Here is a 26,789-nt window from a genome sequence, read left to right on the forward strand (position 1 = left end):
GTTTCATTTTTTTGTGTTGTTCTGCTTTGTTCTGACAGCACCTGTAAAACAGTGCACAAGATATTGTGGGGGTTGAGACTCTAAGTCAGCCAACCAGAAGGGAGACCCAACCAACAAAGATGCCAACAACAATCAGGGTCCAAATACAACAGGAGAGCCAATATAAACCACACAGAGGGCATATGTAGAGCATCCAGATCAGAAGAGCAAGGAGTCTACACCACTGGGTCCCATAGGATACCTACCACATACGTGCACCCTCAAATCAGGGAGTCAAAGAAGGTCTATCTAATACATAGAAACAAACAAACAAAAAAAGGACACAGCTAAAGTGGGGAGAGAAAGAAACAAGCTCCAAATGAAAGAAAGGGAGTGATCCCCAGAAAAAGAGTTAAGTGAAATTGAGGCAAACAAATTATCAGACATAAGAATGCTCAAGAAACTTAATGAGAACTACACCAGCATGAAAAAGGGCATGGAGACTATGAAGAAGAAACAGTTGAATATGAAGAATGCATTATCAGAAATGAAGAATACAGTAGAAGGAATTAAAAGCAGGCTAGATGAAGCAGAGGGACAAATCAGCAATTTGGAAGACAAGGTAGAAAAAAAACACCCAGTCAGAGCAACAAAATTCAAAAAAGACTTAGAAGGAATGAGGATAGTCTAAGAGAGCTTTGGAGCAACATGAAACACAACAACATTCACATCATAGGGATACCAGAAGGACAGGAAAGGAAACAAGGGATAGAAAGCCTGTTTGAAGAAACAATGGCAGAAAACTTCCCTAATCTGGTGAAGGAGAGAGTTACAGAGGTTCAGGAAGCACAGAGTCCTAATCAAGATGAACACAAAGAGGCTGACACCAAGACACATCACCATTAAAATGGCAAAGTTTAAAGACAAAGAAAGAATGTTAAAGGCAGCAAGAGAGAAACAATTACTTACCTGTAAGGGAGCTCTGATAAGGCTGTCAGCTGATTTCTCAACAGAAATACTACAGAACAGAAGGGACTGGCATGATATATTCCAAGTAATGAAAAGCAAGGCCCTGCAACCAAAACTACTCTATCCAGCAAGGATCCCATTTAAAATGGAAAGTGAAATAAAGAGCTTACCAGACAAAAATTTTTAAATGCTAAAGGAATACATTTTCACCAAACCAGCATTGCAAGAGAAGTTAAAGGAACTGCTTTAAGAAAAAGAAGAAATAGAGAGAGAGGAATACAGATACAAAAGGGAAAAAATGGCAATGAATAAGTACTTATCAATAATAACCTTAAATGCAAATGTATTAAATGCTCCAATCAAAAGACAGGGTAGCTGAATGGGTAAGAAAAACTGATCCACATATATTCTGTCTACAAGAGATCCACCCCAGAACAAAAGATTTACACAGACTGAATGTGAAGGGCTAGAAAAAAATATTCCATGCAAATGGCGGCGAAAGGAAAGCTCAGGTAGCATTACCTCTATGAGACAAAATAGACTTCAAAACAAAGATTATAACAAGAGACACAAAAGGTCACTACATAATACTAAGGAATCAATCCAACAAGAAGATATAACCCCTATAAACATATATGTGCTAAATAGCAGAGCATCTAAATATATAAACAAATCTTGGAGGACTTTAAAAAAGAGATTGATAGCAATACAGCCATTATAGGTGATTTCAACACCCCATTGTCCACAATGGACAGATCCTCCAGACAAAAAATCAACAGATATGTCAGATTTAAACACCACAGTAGATCAAATGGATTTAATGGATATATACAGAACATTTCATCCCAAAGAAGCAGAATATTCATTCTTCTCAAAAGCACACAAAACATTCTCAAAGATAGAGTGCACAGTAGGACACAAAATAGGCTTTAACAAATTCAAGAAAATTTAACTCCATCAGTCATGTTCTTGGATCACAATTGCTTGTAATTAGAAGTCATCCTCAAGAAAAAAACTCAAAACATTCAAATACATAGAGGTTAAATAACGTGGTATTAAATAAGGCATCAGTAAATAATGAGATCAAGGAAGAAATAAAAAAAATACCTGGAAACAAATAAAATGAACACACAGCAACCCCAAACCCGTAGGACACTGGAAATGCAGTCCTGAGAGGGAACACAGGCCTACCAAAAGAAGATAGAAACATTTCAAATAAACAACCTAACCTTACCCCTAAAAGAACTAGAAAAACAACAACAAACCAAGCCCAGAGTGAGATCAAGGAAGGAAATAATCAAGATTGGAGCAGAAATAAATGACATAGAGACTAAAAAAAGAATTCAAAAGATCAGTGAGTCCAGTAGCTGGTTCTTTGAAAAGATAAACAAAATCAACACACCTTTAACCAGACTCATCGAGAAGAAAAAAGGTAGGCCCAAATAAGTACAATCAGAAATGAAAGCAAAGAAGCAACGGGAGATACCACAGAAATACAAAGGACTGTAAGAAATTATAATACTACAAATGACTATATGCCAAGAAATTGGAAAATCTGGGTGAAATAGATAAATTTCAAGAAACATACAATCTTCCAAAACTGAATCAGAAAACTTGAATACACCTATAACAACTAGTGAAATCAAAACAATAATCAAAAAACTCCCAGCACACAAAAGCCCTGGACCAGATGGCTTCACAGGTGAATTCTACCAATCACTCAAAGAAGAATTAACACCTATGTTTCTCAAACTATTCCAAAAAGTTCAAGAAGAGGGAAGACTTCCAAACTATTTTATGAGGCCAGTATTATCCTAATTCCAAAAATAGGTAAATACACAACAAAGAGAGAAAATTATAAGCCAGTGTGTCTGATGAACGTAGATGCTAGAATCTTCAACAAAATACTAGCAAGCCAGACACAGCAATACATTTAAAAAAGATCAAATACCATGATGAAGTGGAATTTATTCCAGGGATTTAAGGATAGTATAATATCCACAAATCAATAAATGTGGTATATCATATAAACAAAATGAAAGACAATCACATGGTCATATCAATAGATGCACAGAAAGCATTTGATAAAATCCACCACCGATTTATGATAAAAACTCTCAGCAAAGTGAGAATAGATGGAGCATACCTGAACATAATGAAGGCCATATATGACAAACCCACAGCCAACATCATATTCAATGGGGAGAAACGAAAAGTGTTTCCCTTAATAAGATCAGGACCAAGACAGGAGTGTCCACTTTCACAATTCTTATTCAACATAGTACTGGAAGTCCTAGCCATAGCGATCAGCCAAGAAGAAGAAATAAAAGGCATCCAAACTGGAAAAGAAGAAGTAAAACTCATTATTTTCAGACAACAGGTTATTGTACATAGAAACTCTATAAGCTGCATCAAAAAACTACTTGACCTAATAAATGAATTCTGCAAAGTAGCGGGATGCAAAGTCAATATTCAAAAATCAATGGTATATTTACATACCAATAATGAACTATTAGAAAGAGAAACTAGGAAAACAATCTCATTTACTATTGCAACAAAAAAGTAAAGTACCTAGGAATAAATTTAGCCAAGAAGGTAAAAGACCAGTACTTTGAAAACTACAGGACACTGAAGAAAGAGGCTGAGAAAGATACAAATAAGTGGAAGCATAAACCGTGTTCATGGGTTGGAAAAATTAACATCATTAAAATATCCATACTATACAAAGCAATCTATAGATTCAATATAATTCCTATTAAGATACCAATGGCATATTTCACAAACCAAGAACAAATATTCCAAAAATATATATGGAAGAAAAACTGACCCAGAATAGCCTCAGGAATCTTGAGAACGAAGGACAAAGTAGGAGGGATCACAATACCTGATATTAAACTACACTACAAGGCCACTGTAATCAAGACAGTCTGGTACTGGCATAAGAGCAGACACATAGATCAATGGAACAGAATAGAGAGCCCAGAAATAAACCTGTATCTTTATGGTCAATTAGTATTTGACAAAGGGGACATGAATATACAATGAAGTAAAGACTTCAATAAATGGTGTTGGGAATCTGAACTGGTACATGCAAAAAAATGAAAGTAGCCCACCATCTTGTACCATGAACCAGAATAAACTCAAAATGAATAAAAGACTTAAATATAAGTTGGGATACCATAAAAGTCTTAGAGGAACACATAGGCAGTAAAATTTAAGATACCTTGCATAGCAATTTTTTTTGCCAATATATCTCCTAGGGTGAGGGAAATAAAGGATAAAATTAACAAATGGGACTATATCAAATTAAAAGCTTCTACACAGCTAAAGAAACCATCATGAAAATGACAGTATGGGAGAACATACTTGCCAACAATACATCAGATAAGGGTTTGATCTCCAAAATATATAAAGAACTTGTACAACTGAACACCAAATAATCCAATTAAAAATGGGCAAATGACCTGAATAGACATTTCTCCAAGAAGGACATACAGATGGTCCACAGACAGATGAAAAAATGCTCAACATCACTAGCCATCAGAGAGATGCAAATTAAAACCACAATGAGATATCACCTTACACCTGCCAAAATGGCTATCATTAATAAATCAACAAACAACTTCTGGCAAGGATGTAGGGAAAAAGGAACCCTAGTGCACTGTTGGTGGGAATGCAGACTGGTGCAGCCACTATGGAAAACAGTATGGAATTTCCTCAAAAATCTAAAATGGCACTACCTTTTGACCCAGTGATTGGGAATATACCCAAAGAATCCCCAAACACCACTTTGAAAGAACTTATGCATCCCATGGTTCATAGTGGCACTACTTACAATAGCCAAGTGCTGGAAACAGCCTAAGTGCCCGTGGTATATGAGTGGATTAAAAAGCTCAGTACATCTACACAATGGAATAGTATGCAGCAGAAAGAAAGAAGGAACTTCTTCCTTTTGGGACAGCATGGGTGAAACTAGAGAATATGATGCTAAGTGAAAAAAGCCAGTCAGTGAAAGACCCATATCTTATGACCTCACTTATAAGAGGAATCTAATGAAGAAAATAAACTAAGGAGCAAAACAGAACCAGAGGCATAGAATCATGCAACAGGCTGACAGCTATAATAGGGGAGGGAAGGAGGTGGAGACTGATTGAAAGAAGGTGAAGGGATTAGTCAAAAAACATATATGTGAAGGACCCATGACCATGGACAATATGAAGAAACTGATTATGGAAGTGGGGGGCAGGCTGGGTGGAGGGGAGTGAGGGGGGGAAGTGAGACTCTATAACAGCATAAGCAATAAAATAGAAATAAAGAAATAAAGAAATAAATAATAAATAAATCCCACCCACACTGGGGAGGACCATCTTCCTCACTGAGTCCACTAATTCAAATGCTAATCTCCTCCAAAAACACCTTCCCAGACACACCCAGAAATAATATTTAATCTGAGTACCCTGTGGTTAATTGACACCTAAAATTAACCACCACATAAATGTAAGTTGTGGTATGCAAGGGACTGTGATTGATGCTGGAATAAGCATAATTACAATACAATTCCCTCTCATAAAACAAGGGAATTCTGCAAAACTCAGACAAGTTCTCATCATTGTGATCTTCTCCATATCTCCAACTCTGCATTCTGGGTTGGGCACTAAGAGGAAGAAATAGGGAGAGTTTGGTCTTGTGGAAAGAGCTAATTTGAATGAAAGCCCGAGGAGAAATAACTTCCTTCTCTTGGTGTCCACCAGCCGTCCAGAGAAAGACGTTCCCTGGGAATTGCCTTTTCTGGTCTGTTGTAATTGGTTTCCAATTGTCATTGGTCTCTCTCACCAGCAAGTGGATAGGAAACCAATTCATTTCTTGTCCCTTTATACTTGAGATAAAATTAAAATTTAGAAATTCAAATTTAAAAGATCAATACACATTTCCCGGTTAGCATATCTTCTTATTTCAAAAAGGCATTTTGTAAGCATTGAGTGGCTTAGTTGAGTGGACCCTATCATTTTTTGCAGGGCTACTGTGGATTCGAATATGGCTCTGGGGGCTATAGCATGTGTAGGTAGAGGGGGAGCACCCAACATCATTTGGTAATTTTTGGAACTTCTGCTTCTTCCCTCTATCACTCAACAACCTTTCTTCTCTCAGTGAGAGAAATCCAAATGTAGTTGGCTTTAGCAAACAAAGGAAACTTATCAGCTCACATTAAAGCAAAAACCAAAAACACCCTGAGGTAAACTGAATCAGGGATAGCTGTACCAGAGCTCAGTAAATACCTTCAGAGCCCTATCTTTGCACATATAGGCATGATGTCCCCTATCAGTCCAGGTATCAGTCCTGCTGGCTGTGTAACCCCTGCGGGAAGATGCCATGTGCACCTCTCTACCTGAGCCATCTCCCTCTTTTTGGAACACATGCCTGGCCCTGAACCAATCCCTGTGCCCAGGGGTCAGGATAACGTCATCTGCCCACCCTGAGAGCAGCACTAGAAGTGTACTAGATAAGAGCAGAAGTCTGGATTTGGATCTCAGTTCCACCACTTACAAGCTGTGACATTAGGCCAATTGTTTAGCCAAGCGGTGCCTCAGTTTCTTCATCTGGAGAATAGAGGCAATAAACTGTACCTATCTCATCATGTTGTTGCACAAGTAATTGAGTTAAAGCCTGTAAAGCATTTAGAGCAGGGCCTGACACCTAGCAACCACTCAGCAAGCATCAGCGGTGCTACTAACTGGGAGGAAGATGAGGAGAAAGAGGAGAAGGAGGAAGAATCACCTACTGAAGCACCCACTAGAATCACATGGAGTAGAGGGAAGGTAGTCTTAAAATGAATCAGTTCAAGGCCAAAAAATCCCCAAACTATCAGGCACTTATTTCTAGCCCCTTCATCAAGCTGTTATTCTCTGCTTTGCTCCCAATAAATCAACACATGGTTTGGGTGCTGGAAAGATAGTATCTAGACTGTAGTAAGTAAATCTCTGTGACTGTCCTGTCTTTATGGCAGAAATATAAACATGTTGTTTCTATGCTTTTAAAAATGAAGCACTTTAAAAAGATAAAGATATGATTTCAGGCTCCCGCAAGTAATATTCAATTTGTAATTCTTGCCGATATGTATATGACTAAAGCAGTGAAGCTTTGCATGACTGTGTTATAGGGTAAAAAAAAACCCACATCAGACATGTCTTCATTAAAAATAATATTACTCCCTAAAAACTTCTTTCTTATAGAAAATGGACTGCACCTTCACTGGGCAGCCAGGGAGGGGGAAAGTAGGTGGAAGGGGCAAGAGAGCAAGAAAGAGGGGAGGAAACCAAAATAACCCCAGTCCTGTGCAAAGCTCTGGAAATGTGGCACTAACAAAGACTTCCTGTTCCACAGAGAATGAAGTGCTGGCAGAGGCGGCATGCAGGGCTGTGGGTGTACTCAGCTGTGCAGAGCTGATTATAGAAGATGAAAGGGCTTGGCAATTTATTTCATCTCACACTGAAGCACTGCTGACAACTGAAAGTGAGGACAGAAGGATTCATTTGTTCAACTTCTGTTTTAAAAAGCAGACTTCAAATGATACCACAGAGAAAAAGGAGGAAATGCTCTGGTGTAATAAAATGTCTATTTAAAAAAAAAATACACTGGCTGCAGCATTTGTATTCTGTAGATGGGTTTGGAAGGTGAAGGGGTTGGGTTTTTTGTGGTCGTTATAAATTCCAGGGAATGAAATGTATGTATGTACTCAAGATCAATTACTAGTCAGATAGGCCAAGTTCAACTAACCTGACCAAAGCTCCCATGTCCATTCATCCCTGAGTCCCCATATCAGGCAGAATTTAAAAAAAAAAATCTCTCCCTGCAGTGTTTAAATATTTCTTAGGATATTGAAAATAGAAAAAGATTTTATGCATGATTTTTATGTTAAAAGTGAATAAATATATTCTACACGATGGAAAATGTATTTTAAATTTTAAAATCCTGGTTGTTTGAAGTTTTAATTCACAAACCCATATTTTCTTCAATTTAACTATATCATTGTGTTTGCTTTAAATTTTGCTCAAAAATGTTCTACATCTCAACTGTAATTGAACAACAATTAAATAATTTAAAAATAAAAAAATGTTCTACATCCTTTTAAATAAAATGTGATATTAGTTTTCATCAATGTATTTAGTGTTTGAGAATGAGAAATAGTTTTCAGTTCAAAGACTCATATAAATAATTATGAAATCTGATCTACCTAGCAAAGTAGTCTTATCCCAAAAGATTTATAAAGATGGGTAATATCTCCTACTGGTAGCACATTAGTTATTTATGATTAATACACAAATACAGATCCAAATGTTAATGGCAAACATGAAGAAATATATTCTGCTTATAGTTATTAATATTAAAGTATCAGTAACATGTGCACATCATTCTTAAGCAATTTCTTTCTTAAGCAATTCCATTAAGTGACCAATTCTTTTCTTTGTAATTTATATCAAAGAGATCTGGGGGGAAAATTCCATACATAGATTTCTGGTCAAATGGTGGCATAGGCAGACATGGCTCACCTCTTTGCAAAACCACATCAAAATTACAACTAAAATATAGAACACCATTACTCAGAACTGCTAAGAAATTGAGTTGAATGGAAATCTGACAATTACGTAATTAAAGAAACCACATCCATCCAGACTGGTAGAAGGGGCACAGGTGTGGAATGGGCTGGTCCCACACTCACATGTGATGGATAAAATTTCAGGAGGGATATCTCTGGAGCGAGGAGTCCCAGCCCCACACCAGGCCACCCCAACCCAGGGTTCCTGTGCAAGGAAGTAAGTCCCCACAACTTCTGGCTGCAAAAACCAGCAGGGATTGAGTCAATGGAAGAAACTTCTACAGCCCCAAGCAGTTCCTCTTAAAGAACCCATGCACAGACTCACCTACTCAGGCTCACTCCCTCTGAACTCCAGCACCAGGGTAGCAGCTTGCAAGGCACCAGTAGTATACAGAAAGAAACTTAAGTCTCTGGCATCAAGGCAAGCACAGGCCATTGTCCCTTTTCTAAACACTCAAGTAAAGCTGGTGACCTATCTGAGACTCCATTAACCTGGCTAACACTGTTTGACCTACCTTGGATGTCATCAGAAACTCTGCCCCAAACAACTTGCGGGCCCACCCAAGCTGCTTTCCATATGAATGGCTAATCTTGGCTCAAGTTTCATAACTTCCTAAATCTTATCAAACAAGCAATGGCTGGCTTCAGTGAGCCCCAGACCCAGTAGTAGCAGCAGCTAGCCTAGACTTACAACTTGGCTTCCCCTGGGAATCTCCAAATCCAGCATGAGTAGCAGCCATCAAAACACAGGAGGGGGCTGACCTTGGCCTGCACCACCTGGGGAACCCCGGGGCAAGTGCACCCAGTGGGCATCCACAGACTATGTCAGAGCACCACCAACCTGCCCCTGCACAGCTGATCCTCCACAGAGGGTGGAGGGTGGTGGTCAGTGGTCATAGCCAGTACTTGCAGATGGCTACCCTTGGTAAGTCTCTCCCACTGAGCTGCCAACAGCAACCAAGGCTCAACTATGAGAGGAGGGTATACTAAGTGCACATAGAAGGTGCCCCTTGAGTACCCAACTTGGGTGATAGGGGAGTCTGTGCCACTGGACCCTACAGGACACTTACTGCATTAGGCCATACTACTAAGACAGGGAGTCAAAGCAGCTCTGCCTAATACATAGAAACAAACACAGGGAAGCTGCCAAAACAAGGAGACAAACAAACATGGCCTAAATGAAAGAACGAATCAAAACTCTAGAAAAAGAGCTAAATATAAGGGAGATAAGCAATCTATCAGATGCAGACTTCAAACCACTGAACTTAGTGAGGACCTTAGCAGCATAAAAAAGATCCAGTCGGAAATGAAGGAAACACTAATTGAAATAAAGAACAATTTATAGGGAAACAACAATAGAGTGGATGAAGCCAAGAATCAAATCAATGATTTGGAACATAAGGAAGCAAAAAACAACCAATCAGAACAATAAGAAGAAAAATGAATCCCCCAAATGAGGATAGTATAAGCAGCCTCTGGGACAACTTCAAGAGGTCCAGCATTCATATTATAGGGGTATCAGAAGAAGAAGGGAAGGAGTAAGAAATTGGAAATCTATTTGAAAAAATAGTGAAAGAAAATTTCCCTAAGTTGGTGAAGGAAATAGACATGCAAGTCCAGGAAGCAAAGAGTCCCAAACAAGATAGATGCAAAGAGGCCCACTCCAACACACATCATGATTGAAATGCCAAATGTTAAAGATAAAGAGGGAATCTTAAAAACAGCAAGAGAAAAGAAGTTAGTTATCTACAAGGGAGTTCCCACAAGACTGTGGGATGATTTCTCAAAAGAATCTCTGCAGGCTAGAAGGGACTGGCAAGAAATATTCAAAATCATGAAAAACAGGGACCTACAGGCAAGAATGCTCTGCCCAGCAAAGGTATCATTTAGAATTGAAGGGCAGATAAAGAACTTCCCAGACAAGAACAAACTAAAGGTTTCCATCATCACCAAACCATTATTATATGAAATGTTAAAGGGACTTATTTAAGAAGAAGAAAAAGATCAAAACTATGAACAATAAAATGGCAAAAATACATATTTATCAACAACTGAATCTAAAAAATAAACTAAAGCAAACAAGAACAGAGACAGAATCATGGATATGGAGAACATTTTGATGGTTGCCAGATGGGAGCGGGGTGGGGGAGAATGGGTGAAGAGGTGAGGGGATAAAGAAGTACAAATAGGTAGTTACAGAATAGCCATGGGGATGTAAAGTACAGTACAGGAAATGGAGCAGCCAAAGATCTTGTACACATGACTCATGGACATGAACAATGGTGTGGGGATTGCCTGAGGGAGTGGGGGATGCTGGGACGAGGGGGGCAAAGGAGGTAAAGTCAGGACAACTGTAATAGTATAATCAATAAGATATAATTTTCAAAAAAGGAAATTTAGTTATTTTCACTGTGTTTTCAATTTAGGGTTTTGTTGTGCGGGGGTGGGGGGGGTTGCAAGAGATCAGCAGAGCAATAAAAATGGAAAAGATTATAGCTAAAATAAACTCATCAGTTACCTTTGCCTCTCAAAACCATTAAATTCAAGAGTTAATTTTTCAACAAATATTTCTGGAGCACCTGCTATGCCAGGCACTATTTTAGGGACTAGTAATAATGGCATTTATCACGCCTCTGAAATTGTGCAATGCACAGCCCTGCTTCCAATCCAATAAAGGGAGATGGGAAATGTACAAAAAAACGTACAAATTATATAAGAGTTATAGTTTCAATAAATATAATAACACAGGTAGCAATACAAAGACTGGGGGCAGGGAAAGGGAATTGCATAGGGGAATTTCAGGGACTGTCTCGCCCAATCCAAAAGGACGTACTGCCGTCTGCAACAATGTGGATGAACCTGGACGATATTTTGCTAAGTGACACAAGCCAGGCACAGAAAGACAAATACTGCATGATCTCACTTACATGTGGAATCTAAAAAGCCAAACTCATAAAAGCAGAGCGTAGAATGGTGGCAAGGTTGAGAGGTGGGGAAATGAGATGTCAGTAGAAGTACAAACTTCTAGTTATACAGGATGAATAAGGCCTGGGGACCTAATGCACAGCATGGTAAGTGTAGTTAGCATACGGTATTGTAGAGCTGAGATTTGCTACAAGAGCAGATCTTACGTGTTGTTATGACACACAGAGAAAAATTGGGAACCGTACAAGGTAATGGATACATTAATTAGTTTAATTGTTGTGTTTATTTCACAATGTATACATATAACAAAACATGTTGTACCCTTTAAATGTTAATATCATTTGTAATTTTTACTCCAATAAAGCTGCAGAAAAATAAAAAGAAGTAACAATTAAGCTGGATTGAGTGATAATAAAGATCCAAACTTGTGAAGATCTGAGGAAGAATGTTCTTAATACCCAAGTGGCAGAATGACTTCGGCACTCTGCAGGGCCAGAGGGAAGGCCTGATCAACAAACTGGAGTGGTGAGCAAGTGGGGGAGACAGAACACGGTCAGGGTGTATACAGAAAGGGGCCACTCTTCAAAGGGCCTGATGGGCCCAGGAGTTTGAAATTGTCCTGGAGACAAAGATCTTTCCATTAAGGAAATTGATGTTAGAGTTTTCAGTAGCAGGAGACTAGCTTACTCAGATTGAGGTCCCTGGTCCCGTCCTAGGTGATTCAGAGCATCAGATGATGAAATTTCAAAATAAAAAGAGCAAGTATAAAGATAAATTATAATTAAATGATGACTATTGCATCGATGTTCTAAATGTAAAGTCACAGTGTTCAAAACCCTGTAGGGGAAACACTCAGGATGGGATACTATAGATTTGTTTATCTGGTTGGGTAATTATTTTTCAAAGACACTTAAACACTACATTGCACATTTTTGCTCTGCCAAAATTAATGGTATTTAAACCAAATAGAAGACTGAACATAGTTAGGAAAGGGTTTTTTATAGGGGGTGATGCAGGCACCTGAAGGCTCTGATAAATCCAATACCCTTTCCTTAGGTTACACCTAGCTTAATATTGATGCAGTATTAAGTACCGAATATATTCAATATTATTCCAATACTGGGTGTAACGTTATTACATACAGCCGAATATTGAATTTTGTATATCATGCAATCACTTTTTGATATAAGCTAATATTTATTACTGAAAAGACCACAGATATCCAAAAGTAGGTAAAGCACATAAAATCTTACATTTACTCTTACAGAAAGTAGTTAACAAATGGTGAATGAATAAATGAACACCTGCACTGTAATCATTTGTCATCCAATAAAAATATGTTATTTAATTCAAATTATTTGAGTTGCAAGTTAGTTTGAATACTATCTCTTGATTTTTATGACAAAATTTAAGTCTACATGATATCACAATTGTGTGATATTTTATTATACTTTATTGATCCAGAAGAAATTATAAAAATGAGGCTTTAACATTAGCAACTCCATGCTAATATATTTTGGGCATTATTATAGTTACACTTAGTTTGGGGCATAGGTTTTACTTCCCTAAAAACAACTTGGGGGAAGTAATGATTGACTTAGTTAGAGTGTTTTGATAAAGCCTGTCATAAAATACACTTTTCTTAAATCTGCCTTAACAAAAGAGTTAAATCAGAGGGAAATGCTTTAAAAATATGTCTAAAGATGGGACTTCTGAATAATCAGAAACACTATAAGGAAATCACTGACTCAAGCACATGAGACTATCAACAAACTAGGATGGCAGGCGGGCAGATGCCTGACTGTGTTTCATACCTGCCTTTTTTCTCTTCGTAACGTATAAATTACATACACTGAGATGCATATTATCTTAACAATCTATTCCAGTGGGTTTTGACGTATGTGTGCACCCTGCTACCAGCACCATGCCACAGAAAATTCTCTGAAGGCCATTTCCAATACATCTCCTCACCTTTCCATTTAAAGCAATCATTTTTTCTCTTATCATAGCTTACTTTTACCAGGCTTAATAATTCATTAAATAAAATTACATTATTTGGCAATAAAAAGGAATGAACTCTTGATAGACATACAACGTGAATAACCCTCCAAATAATTACTCCAAGTGAAAGAAAAATCAAACAACAAAGAAGTACATACTGCATTATTCCATTTATAAAAAATTCTAGAAAATGTAAACTAACCTTTAGTGACAGAACTTAGATCAGTGGTTGATGGGGAGCCAGGGAGAGGATTAGGAAGAGAAATTACAAATGGGCATAAAATTTTGCAGGTATATTCATATGTCAAAACATCGAATTGTACACTTTAAATTGCCCCACAATGTAAAGGTCAATACAGCTCCTTGTATTTTTGTCTCTCTGAGCTATACGGTTTGGCTTATTTCCACGGAGTTATCTGCAAGTTCACTTATTGTTTCTAATGTCCAATCCGTTGCTGTGACCTCCAGTGAATTTTTTCATCCTGCTTCTCAAATTTCCATTTGACCCTAATTTAGTTTACATTTCTCTACTGTGAACTCCTCTCTGGTCATACATTACATCCATCTTTACTGTAAATATTTGAAAATATTTATATTATCTTAAATTCTTTTTAGGCAAAAGTCTCTAGTTAAATTTTATTTCAGTCCCAAATACAAAACAACTGTGAATGCATGTTTATTTAGTCTGAGTAGATAACTACTTCATTTAATGTTTTATGTAGTTTTGATGTACTACTCAAAGCACAAACACTATTCTTTAAACCAAACCCTTTTTCTTCCCATTTACCCAATAATTTGGACATATGAGATGTGCACTGGACCTAAAATTAAAAGTTCTGTGAAAACCATCATGATTAGAAGAAGAAACTCACTGATCTACTAAATATGTCAATGTGGTTTCAATCACGTATTCAATTATTTGTGAATGGCCCACTAAAATAAGATAGCAAGAAGCGTCACTCTACCTTCAGAATCTGTTTTTTACAAGTTGCATGTACCTAGTATCTTCTGTTATAAAGAAACAAATAAAATAATGTCTTAGTCCAGATTTGTTTTGAAGTGATGCTGTACTTTAAACTTTTGTGGAGGTACAAGTCACATAAAATACTGTGCATACATCTGAAGTGTGCAGCTGCCTGATTTTGACAGTTGTACACCTCCATCTAACAGCCACCCAAATTAGCATCGAGAACACTTTCATTACCCCTGAGATTTCCCTCCTTCCTCTTTTTCAGTTCGTTTGCTTAACAGGGGATAGATTTGCCTGTTCTTGGGACTTACGTGAAATGAAGTGATACATAAGTATTCTTTTGCATCTACATTCATTCACATCATTAATAGTTTTGAGATTTATCCATGCTGTTTTATCAGTCAAAAGTGTATTTTTTTTATTGTTAACTAGTATTCCATTGTTTAAATATACTATGATTGCTTTATCCATTTTTGTGTGAATGAATCTTTGGATTGTTTTCACATTTTGGCTATTCAAATTTTGGCTATTGTAAATGAAGTCTGCCATGAACATTCTAGTATACATGTTTCTATGGACATGCGTTTCCACTTCTCCTGGCTGAATACTTAGAAGTGGAATTGCTACGGCATAGGATAGACTTATGTTTCACTTTATCACCAGCTGACTTATGCTTAGTGTTTCATGGTATATCTTTTTGCACGCTTTTAATATAACTTGTTATTTTAGATATTACAGAATGTAGATGGGTCTTGATTTTTATCTCATCTTATAATTCATTTCTTTCTAATGGAGTATTTAGAGCATTTACATTTAATGTAATTATAGTTTTGTTCAGATTAGTTTAATTCTACTATCTTTTTTTATTTGCTTATTTATCTTTTTCAACTTGTTTTCTATTTGTCCCATCTGTTAGTTGTACCATTGTTCATTTATTCCTATTGTCTTGTGGGTTTAGAGAGTAATTTTTATCATTCAATTTAATCTAATTTATTGGCATTTCAGCAACCCATGTGTGTGTACCTGTTTGCCTGCTTGTGTGTGTTTTAGTGGTTACCCTAAAGACGGAAATACGCACACTTAACTCACCACAGTCTCAATTCGAATACTATAATACTACTTAAGGAACAATTCAAGAACTATATAATGGTATAATTGCATTTACTCCCCACTCAATTTTTGTATCCTCACCATATACAAGTATTTCAATTCAACATATTCCATTATTGTTTTTGCTTTCAGTAGTCAATAGTCTTTTAAAAAACTTTAGCAATTTCATGGTCATGGGAAGATTAAAATTGGAGTTCAAGGGCATCAACACAGCCAAGACCTCAGAGGTCAAGATTCTAGAAAGAAGGGTTCAAAGAATTGAGCCCAAAAGTCTGAGCTTCTTTTCCTCTTGAGGCATTTGCCAATTTGTAAGTAGTGTGGATCAAGAAGTATAGAAGTAGGGCAGAAAGTAGCTGCTGGAGTTTGAAAATCTATGCAGAAGTTTTGTCAGTTTCATCGTTCTGGGAGATTTTTAAAAATGGGATTAAAGGGCCATTAAAAGGATGGAATTCTGATTTAAAAAAAAAAAAAAAAAACCCTGAAGTATTCACTGGACACAGAATAGAAGGGCTACAGTCTAAGAGTGAGGTTAAGCTAGAAAGGGGTCAGGCTTACAAAGACTGAAACCCAGCTGTGAATCAGCTCAGTCTGTGTGGGTTAGAGTAATCCATGCCTATTCTAATTGTGTGCCAGAAGCTAAAGAAATCCTGTCTTGAGAAAGACAGCATTTTCTAGGACCCCTCTAAATTTTATACATAATTCCCATAAGTCAGGCAGTGAAAAAAAATAGCAGCTAAACAAAGTAAAAGATAAAGGGGGAAAAAACAAATAAGCTGATGACATGTGATGTGCGTATTGATTTTCAGACAGACTTTAAAATAGCTGTGATTAATAAAGATAATAGATGACAAGATGAAGTTAACCAGGAAACTGGAATTTATACCAAATGAATAAAAAGGCAATTCTAAAACTAAAGAAAAATAATAATACATTAAATAAAAATGCAACAGGGGCCGCCTCACAGCGGCCAGAATAGGTAAAATTTTAAAAACTACTCACAACAGGTGGTGGTGATGGTAGCTCCTGCTGGGTGCTGAGAGCCGAAGGCGGCTCTGAGGGGCTCGGCGGTAGCAGTGGCAGAGGCTCTGCACTCGCGGCTCTTGGCCTGGCGGCCTAGGCCTCGGTGCCGCGTCTGGCTCCAGTGCTGCAACCGCGGAGCCAGCCTCAGCACGCTCCACGCGGAGGCACCACGAGCGTGGAGGCACCACAGCCCGGAGGCACGAGGGCTCAGCTTAGAGATGCTCACCTTCCTGGACAAGGAGGAGGCTGACCTGCTTGGCGCTGCCGACAAGCAGGGTTCCGAGTTCTCATTCACTGACTTCACCCTCCCCAGCCAGACGCTGACCACCCCCGGTGGTCTGGAGCTGGCAGCACCGGAAGCCCTTTCCACGTGGGCAGAGTGATCCCACAGCTTCAAGTGCAGGTGGGCTGAGTCAGGGAATCCTGCGGAACCCTCCATTGATGATAGCAGGGCCAAGACCAGCTGATTGTTAGCCGAGCTGAACTGTGAAGATGATGAACATACACCTATTACATGAAGGACTTCCCTGCAGGTGCCTGAAGTCACTGAGGAATGCACAAGCCAGCTGGCATGGAGCACTGCATCACCAGCAGGAAGTGGTTCTGCTACCAGTGGGGGTATACTTCGGTCACCCACGTTCTAAATCACCTCATGAGAGCAAAATACATTAGGACGGGCTCCTGGAGGAGACAGCTCTGAAGCATTCCAATGGTGGTTGCCACAAGAGTTTTCCTCCTTAGCTTCATTCCTTTCTAGGCCACTTGGTCGTGGTGCTGCTGTGCAGGCAGCCCTGCTCCAATCAGAGCAGGCTCAAGGCCATCAGCTGGGACAGCTGGTAGTGGCAGCCCCTGATCCAGGATCAGTGCATCCCGTCTGGCTATTCAAGACCCCTTCCAAGTAGGAGTAGTCATGGGCTTGTCAGGTCACCACCCAGCAGATCAACAAGCTGAAGGGGACCCAGAGGAAAATCCTTCCACCTCCTTGGAGGACATGGAGGAGTGGGATGGAATGTGGACAATCAGCCGGAGCACTTCCTTCTGCATTTCCAGGGCTCTTAGCAGTACCAGAACACTATTTGACCCTCTGTTCAAGCTGCAGGCCAATTACAATTAGAAACTGAAAAAAAAAAAATCCCAGATTCAGGAGAACATCATGGTCAGGTGGGGCCTGGACCTTAACAAGACTGGTTTGCCCAAGAGGGATTCTGGCAATGAAAGATCAGTCATAATTTGGCTCAGGGACGTGCGGCTCATGCAGGGAGGTGATCTGTGCTGGTGAAACAAAGCAGACCGGACACCCAAGTAGAAAGAAATAGCCGCATCTTGAAGGTCCCTGATAACTAGGGCAGTGAGCTGGCCATTGAGCTGCAAAGCAGCGTGCGTGCACCTGTGCAGATGACTCATGACTTCCCGGCGGATTTTGTACGGAAGTCAACCTCATTCGACAGGTGCACTGAAAATGTTGGCTGCGGACAACACCTCTGTTTGGGGCCACATCTGCCACGAACTGCTCGGCCATGAAGTGCATGTGATCACCAAGTGCCAGCTGCCTAAGCACTTCACGTTCCAGAGCTCCGGGACCTCAACCACTCTCCAGTTTAAGCTGTGAAAACTGTGCTGCAGAGACTCTAAACCTGATCCAGAGACGACCGGGCACCGGGAAAGCAGTGACCTTGGCCACCATCGTCTACCACCTGGCTCAGCAAGGCAACGGGCCTGGGCTCACATGTGCTTGGAGTAACAGTCATGGATGAGCTGACCGACAAGATCCACCCGAGCTGGCTGAAAATCCCGTGGCCGTGACTCTCCAGTGTCATTCCCGGCCCTGCACAACCCGCCCAGGAACAGGGATAGCCTGCCGGACAGAATTCCAGATGCTGCAGCAGCTGAAGGATGAGACGGGGTTCTGTAATTTGTGCACGAGAGCGGTACCCCGTCCTGAAGCGCACCTCTGAGGGAGCTGCTTGGGAAAGCAGACGTCATTGCGGCTCGTGTGTGGATGCGCCGCAGTAGATCCCTGGGCTCGCCAAGATGCAGTTCTGTTCCATTTTAATCAGTGAAAGCGCCCATGCCTGTGTTCTGAGAGGGCTTTCATTTCTAGAAAATACGTTGTCTGCGGTTTCCGGTTTGTTTTTTAAAGGTTGTTTCAAAGGAGTACTGAGAAATATTCTTTACCCGTCTCTCAAAGCTGAACTGATTGGTGGACCTGGGATAAGGGAGAAGTCTCCTGAACCAAAGTTCAAACGAGCCAACACAACCAAAGATAAGGATCAGCACCTGTGCTGCAACTGCCAGGAGGACTTTTGTTTCCAGTTTTAGGTTCCAGCTGGCTTTCCCTGCACTTTAGAGTGGTGAGGGAGCACCGCTCAGGCAAGGTGGCTCCAGGTCCTTTGCCGGACGCTGAGGATTCGGGTTCTTCCCAGCGCGGTGAACTCAGCCCCTCGACCTCCCAGCCCCTCAGGGGCCACAGGCAGGACTGATCACGAAGCAAGAGGGCAGGAAGGTGGCTGTTCTCAAGGACGTGGTGGAAGGCAGAAGCCAAGAGGGCCAAGGAAGCACTCACAATTCCTGGGGCCCAGTGCAAGCGTAGTCTCTACTGCCCGCGAGTTTGGAGCTCTCTGCCTGTGGGCACTGCTTCAGTGATGTGTGTGCTTCTGCTCCTTAGGGGAAATGAAGTAAAATTCAGGATAAGTTGGTTTTGTGTGGAAGGAGCTTGGAAGAATTTGTCACATCAGGTGGTAGAGGGGCTATCCTCCTGAGTTATTATAGCTGACAGAGCCAGCCCCCAGCTCCTCACGTACTGGCCACCACCTAGTTAGGGACTGTCCCTGCCTAAACAGGCCTCCATGACCCTGAACCCTCATGTGCCTGACAATGGTCCTTACCCCAAAGCCTCCAGATTCCAGGTTGTACACACAGGCCACCTTCTGGGAAGGATTCATTTGTTACCATTGCAATTCCCTTTTGTTTTTCTGGTTTTGGTAGGACCCACAGAGGCATGCCGTGCCTCAGCTTTGTGCTGCTTGCTTTGTTCTCCACCTTTGTAGCAGCACTTACTCTGCCTTTTCCAAATGAGGAGCATCTGTACCAAGGCAATATAACTCTCGATTTTTGGTCAGTTTGTTCTAACTTCTTTTGTCATCGATAATATGATAAATAAAGGAATTGCTTACAACAATGGCAATGTTTAGGTGACAGTGACAAAGTAGAACAACCAAAGTTCTTACACATTGTTAGTGGGTGAACAAAAGGATAAAACCACTTTGGAAAAAAGATCTTACCATTTCTCATAAAATTAAATAATACACTTTCTCTATGATCTAGGAATTTCTCTCCTAAATATGTAACTAACAGAAATGGACATATGATCAAAAAATGGCTTATACAAGGAAATTCATAGCAACTCTGTTCTAGAGCTCAGAACTGGAATGTATTCAGTTGTCCATCAACAGAATAGGTGAAAAATAAACAGAAATACTCATACAATAAGATGTTACTCAGAAATAAAAGGGGTTAAACTACTGATATGGGAAGAATTGTATCCCTCAAAAAAGATGTTGAAGTCCTAAACCCCAGTGCCTCAGACTCTGGCCTTATTGTAAGGGGGACATTTTTTAGAAGTAATCAAGTTAAAATGAAGTCTTTGGGGCAGGTCCTAATCCAATATGACTGGTGTCCTTATGAGAAGGGGAACTTTGGATACAGAGACAGACACAGAGAGGAAAGATGATGTAGAGATACACAGGGAGAAGACAATCATGGATCTGTAGTAAATTGTCCACAAGCAAGGGAATGCCAAAGGTGGTTAGCAAACAGAAAAAGCCAGATGAAACAAGGAAGGATTCTCCCCCAGAGTCATGTGAGAGAGTATGGCTCTGCTAATGCCTTGATTTCCAATTTCCAGTCTCCAAAACTTCAGGACAATCAAATTCTGTTGTTTTAAGCCACTCGATTTTTGGTAATTTTTTATAACCATCCTAGGAAATGGATACAATTACCAATATAGTTAACAATATGGATCAATCTCAAAAGACTTAGATTATATAAAAAAGCCTTACATGAAAGATACATATTGTATGATTTACTTTTTATTAAGTTCTAATCTATGGTGGGAAAAATAAGAACAAAGCTAGCTTTTGGGTGTGGAAGTTGAGAGCGACAGGGAAGAGGTAGAAGGAAACCCTCTGGCGTGATGATAATGGTCTATATCTTGATAGGGGGATTGGTTATAGAAGTATTTGCACTTATCAAAACTCATAAAATAAATATTTATGATTCATACATTTCACTGTATGGGGTCCAGCACAAATAATGCCCCTTGTTTTACAACCAAGTCTTTTATTCAAAATCATAAGCATGTACTTCTGTAACATAATATCACACTCAAGCACACCATATGTAATATTTCAGGTGAAATGTTCAAATTGTTGTCCATCTTGGGAGAGACATTCACATACCCTACCAGCCACACTGAAGCAAGTCTTACTTCTGCCAGACCGGTGCATAAGTTCTACCGCAAACAAAACAAAAACTATATACAAATACTGTACTCTAGCTAACAGTACATATGCTGGAGTATTTAGAAAGAAGTGGGCTTATGTCTGCATTTTAATTTGAAAAGTATTACACAGTAAGATGGATTGATGAATGGATAAAGAGATGGATAAGTAGATATGTAATAGTGCAAGTATAATATAATTTTAAAGGTATAATCTATTTGGTGATATATGGGTGTTCAATGTAAAATACTTTCAACTCTACTGTATGTTTGAATATTTTCATAAGAAAATGTTAAAGGAAATGTAATATGGGGGTTTGCTAGAAATTAAACATACCTGGAGCACAGAATTTTTAAAAGAATTGAAAATATAGAAAGGGGCATTATAGAAAGTGATACTAGACAGTGGTAAAGAATAACATAGGTATAATTGGAGTTCTAGATACAAAGGGGAAAGAATAGTCTAGAAGCAAATTTTTTAATGATAATTTTGAGACTTTTAAAGCAGATGAAAGACTTCAAGCCACATATTCAGTTAATGCAATCAATGCAAGAACTTCCTTTGAATACAAAGGAAAACACAAGTAGGTACATGTAGTTAAATTGTTGAAAGACAAAAACCTCTTAAAGCATGCAGAGGAGCAACAATAATACTGAGAACTGACTTCTCAACAGAATGACACCTTCAAAGTGAATACATGGATAGAGCTAGCATTTATTAGGCTCCTATTATGTGTCAGACTCTAGGCTAAACCCCTTACAATAGTATCCCCTTTAATCCTTACACCCTCCCAATGAGGTGGAATTAATATCCCCTTTTAATAAAAGGAAATTGAGGCATTGAAAAGTTAGCTATTTGCATAAAGTCAGATAGCTCACCAGTGATAAAGATTCCATTTATATGTGACAGACTCTAAATATATTGATCTTATATATTATGCTTTTTCTTGCATTATAAATGTCCTGCTTTTATTTTTCTACAATCCTGTATATCTGTCTAACTCTAGGTCTCAGCATTCCTTCATTTGGCAAATCCCCCTGCCAAGTCTTGTAGTAGTTTTGACTGTCTGCCTGGGGTTAATATTTTAAAAGGAGAGAGAAAGAGAGAAGGGGAAACTAAAGGTGGTGGAACACTGGTATCTAATATTGGACAACAAGGATACAGATCACATTACAGTATGGTACTGGAGCACTGACTGTAGAGAGAGTGCATTTAATTGGCATCTCTTCTTTGAATGCAGTGTATCTAGTCTCCATTTTGACACTATAGTGGATGACTGAAATGCTACCTTGTGTCTTGTTATCACTGTATTGTAAAGTGTATATTATTATAGAAAATGACAAGGTGATGAGCTGTCACTTTAGCTAAAGGAATATCCTCTTTTTAATGAATATTATTTCATAAGGAAACGTGCTGATGACAGCTTATTTCTGTGGAAACTATTGATGCATAACCTTTTTGCTAGACATTATGTCAGTGGTGACTATACCACAAAGACTATATAGAAATGTTTGCAAAAAAATTTTTTTGAGAAATGAGGATATAAGAATTAGCAAAAATATTTTTAATATATTATGTTGTGATATATATTATGAGAGATTTGGGGGGTACATTTTTATAACATAGAAATTTATACTCCAATAATATTTTGTTTTTATATATATTTTTAAGTCTGTGACAAAATGTAAGATTATGTCTTTAGAATAAATTTACATATGTGAATAAATGCACAAATGTGTATAGGTATATACTTATATCCATATAGATAAAAATTCCAAAGTCAGTACTTACATAAATATATCCAGTATGTCATGTAAGCACTGATCTTCCACTAGTTACTAGAATTAGGAGAACTAAATTCAAGTCCTGGTTCTATAACTTTTATTTGACAATGTTGGGAAAGCCACTTAATCACTTACTTAAGATGATTTTACTTCTCAGTTAAAATGAAGAAAATATTAATGCCCTACATACTTTACAGTGTTGTCAGGAGGCCGTTCAAAGAAATAATGTGTGCCCTCACTGGGTTGATCAGTTGGCTGGAGTGTCCTCCCATAAACTGAAAGGTCATGGGTTGGATTCCCAGTCAGGGCACAAAACTAGGTTGTGGGTTTAATCACTGGTCAGGACCTTTACAGGAGGCAACTGATCAACATTTCTCTCTCACATCAATGTTTCCCTCTCTTTCTCCCTTACTTTATCTGTGAAATCAATAAAGGTATTCCCAGGTGAGCATTAAAAAAAAGAAGAAGAAAAGAAATGTGTATGAAAGAAATTTGCTATTGCAAAAAATAATACAAGGAGGTATATAATTTTATCTATTATAAATATAAATTAAATATAAACATATATACACACATATACATATGAGGTCTGTCCAGAATGTATCCAGTCATGTAATATGAAAAATAGAGACATTTATTAAAGAAGATACAAGATACCAGAAACATTGTACATAAGACAATGACACCTCAGTCCCCTTCACAGTAGGCACCTTGGGGCCTCACACAGTTCTCCCAATCATCATCAGCTGTCCAGCCATATTTTCCTGAATCTCATCTATGATCTGAAATCACTTCCCTTTCAAAGGTGATTTTAGTTTTGGGAAAAGCCAGAAGTAGGAGGGTGCCAAATCTGGGCCATATGGAGGCTGCGTTACCTGGGTGATGTTTCGCCACAAAACTCTGCACAAGGTGTGATGCATGAGCAGACACATTGTTGTGATGAAGCTGTCAATCACCAGTTACCTATAGCTGTGACCTTCTGAATCATCCAAATAGCTTCCGCAGAGGAATGTTCAAGCTTAACACAAAATTTGATACATTTGTTGCTCTATTTGCTTGGTCATTTTGAATGCGATGGCCACACAGTACACATGCTCACTCAATGGCATCTACCGCCCCCACTGACTAGTACAGTGAAGTTGTCATTGTTCACACAGGCACATTCCAGTCCACTCTCCTTGGCTGCCAGGTTACATCAATGTTGCTCAAAATGTTCTTGTTATGTTAATGATGGCTGGACTTTTTCTGGACAGACTATGCGTGTGTGCGCATACACACACCTATTATGATATGGCATGAACTTTCTAGAAATCCCCAATGTATGGGTTCAAATATAGTCATGTTAGTAATAAACAAATTTCACCATTCCATTGCCCACATGCTAACGAAATCACCTCAAAATCTGACCCAGCTTGTTCTAGGACAATGAGGGGGTATGGAGTTTTGGGAGTCCATGGAGAAACTTCTCATGCCTGTTCTCTAATACTTCCATGAAGTTAGCCATGGAACTCATACCACCCCTTCGGAGCCCACCTGCTCGTGGCGGGAATGTATCTGGGTGCTGTGCTCCAACACCCAGAAGGAGGTCAAAGTCCACAGAGCCAGAGTGCTGCCCTGACCCTGTTCTGCACTCCAAGTGAGAGAATGCCTGTCCACCTGGCCCAATTTCCGAGTTTCTCTGTGTAACACTGGCAGCAGGCTGTATTTCTAAGTGCCCTCTCTTCCCTTCTGTAACCCTCTCTGACCACAGTACCCTGTCAGGAGTCCAAGTTTATAACCCAAAGTCTGGGACAGACAGTACTCTTTTTTTTTTTTCTGATTTTTTCAGCCTCTTCCTTTGCTTCCTTCCTAAATTACAAACCCCTTGTCTCATTTTCCTTTAACCAAAATGTATTTTTAAATGGCATCATGTTAGCTGTATTTCACCAGTTTCCCAGACTTGACAAAAAATGTCTGAAATCTGGTTGGGAACACTTAGTGTTCCAGTTACTCATTGCTGTGTAACCAACTACGCCAAAATTTAATGACCTAAAACAAAAATAACGTTTTGCTTTTCACAGTTCTGGCTGGGTGGTTCTTTTGCTGGTCTTTCTGAGCTTACTCGTGTAGCTGAATTCAGCTGACTTGATGGGAGGGAGTGGCTCAGTTAGGACACTGGGATGGCTGTGTCTCTGTTTCCACACAGTCTCTCATCATTCAGTACACTAGGCTAGGATCTCTTTAATAGCAGCAACAATATACCAAAAAACAAAGACAGAAGCTGCCAGGCCTCTTAAAGCCCAGGTTCTCAAGGGCACAGCATCATTTCCATAGCATTCTGTTGATCAAAGCAACTCAAAAGGCCATCTGGATTCATCGAGAGATGGACTGTAGTTCTTGACGGAGAAGGCGTGTAAATAAAGAGATGAAGGGAATTGTTGGAGGGTCATCTTTGAATATAAACAACTATAGTTAAGCCTCTGGTCACAGTAATGCATATCCCTTGCATGTGCAAAATACACTATCCCCCTCCTGAGTCTCATTCCCCAAAGTCTCATTCAATTACAATATTAGCTCAATGTCTGTATTTTCATCATTAAATCATTCCAGATGTGGAAAAGTCTCCACAGGCTTGGTTTTTCAGATGCAGCTGCTCAGGCACAGCCCTGCCTGATTTGTGAACTAAAATGACAAGTCACCTCATCTCCCCACCTCACCCCTACACATGCATCCAAAACTCAATAGGGTAATTTTAATAGACTCTCCTGCTCAAGAAAGGGAGAAATGGAAGGTGCATAGAGCCACTGATCCATAGCAATTCTGAAATCTTGTTAGGTAAATATTTCCAGGGCTCCCTACTCTGAGATTAGGGAATGTTATCTGACAAGGGAGCAGCTCTTCCCACTGAGAATGTTCTGATTCCTTATTCTCTTGGCTCTGGGCTCTTTGCTCTGCCTTCTGAGCCCTTACTTGTTTTCATCACATATAAAGAAATAGCCACCATTTCTCAATTAGTGTAACATTTTTGGTTTCAAACAATGCACTCTGCATGTCAACAGCAGACCAGGAGTTATTAAAAGTTAAAAATGAGGTGTGTGACCTTGATGAAGGAGGTATACAAAGGAGAGATGATAGGAATTGTTGGATATATTTCTGTAAATATACCCAAGAGTGTATGTGGAAATGTGCAAGTCATTTGTATAAACTCATCTGTGTAATTATATAATGAATACATGAATAATCTATATAATTTACATACTAAATTAAACTGTCTTCTAATGCAATTATGCTATAAAGAAATATTTTCTATGACCTAAGAAATGAATTATTTTAATGGCTCTTAATTCTGCTCTTTTACTTAGTTCTAGAAAGAGAAGTAGGATATACCTTTATCAAGAGGCCCAAGGGGAGCTAGGTGGTGTTACTGATTTCCCGAAGTGTTTTCAAAAAAAAAAAAGAAAGAAAGAAAGAAAGAAAACAAGAAATATTTGTCAGAACTCTATTATCTCTTTAGATACATGCAGTAGAGTGGAGTGAAGCCTAAATGAACGCAGCGCAGTCCCCATTGAGAACAACACTAACACACTTCAGTTCTCCAGCTCTCCAATACTTCTGAGAAGCGTTCTCATGAAAGTTTTAGCTGGAAAACCAGAATGCTGGTGCGTATCTAAAATATTGCTATGTACCCTTGTAGTGGACCTGCATTAACTGCTTGTCAACTGCTAAATAGGGTTCCAATTTTCCTCTCCCCGTTATTTATTTATAATTTAGATGTTTTTCTTATGTAAATTGGGGTCATTATCAGAGGCAACATTTAGGTCAGGGACAAGGAATATTTTTCAATTTCCTATTGCTTCTGGCCCAGTGATTTATACATGAAAGTTTAACAAATTTGGGGTGATTGTGTGTAATATGAACCAAAATGAGATCTGCAGAAGGTGAAAAGCTTTTCAACCTTT

General features: G+C 39.2%; 1 pseudogene; it reads left to right on the top strand.

Moving 5' to 3' along the window:
- Nucleotides 1-430: 430 nt before the first annotated feature.
- On the top strand, nt 431-18,581 carry LOC112314726 (regulator of nonsense transcripts 1 pseudogene; annotated as a pseudogene).
- Nucleotides 18,582-26,789: the final 8,208 nt, after the last annotated feature.

This window comes from Desmodus rotundus, chromosome 1 (genome assembly GCF_022682495.2).
Source record: "Desmodus rotundus isolate HL8 chromosome 1, HLdesRot8A.1, whole genome shotgun sequence".
Classification (NCBI taxonomy): Eukaryota; Metazoa; Chordata; class Mammalia; order Chiroptera; family Phyllostomidae; genus Desmodus; species Desmodus rotundus.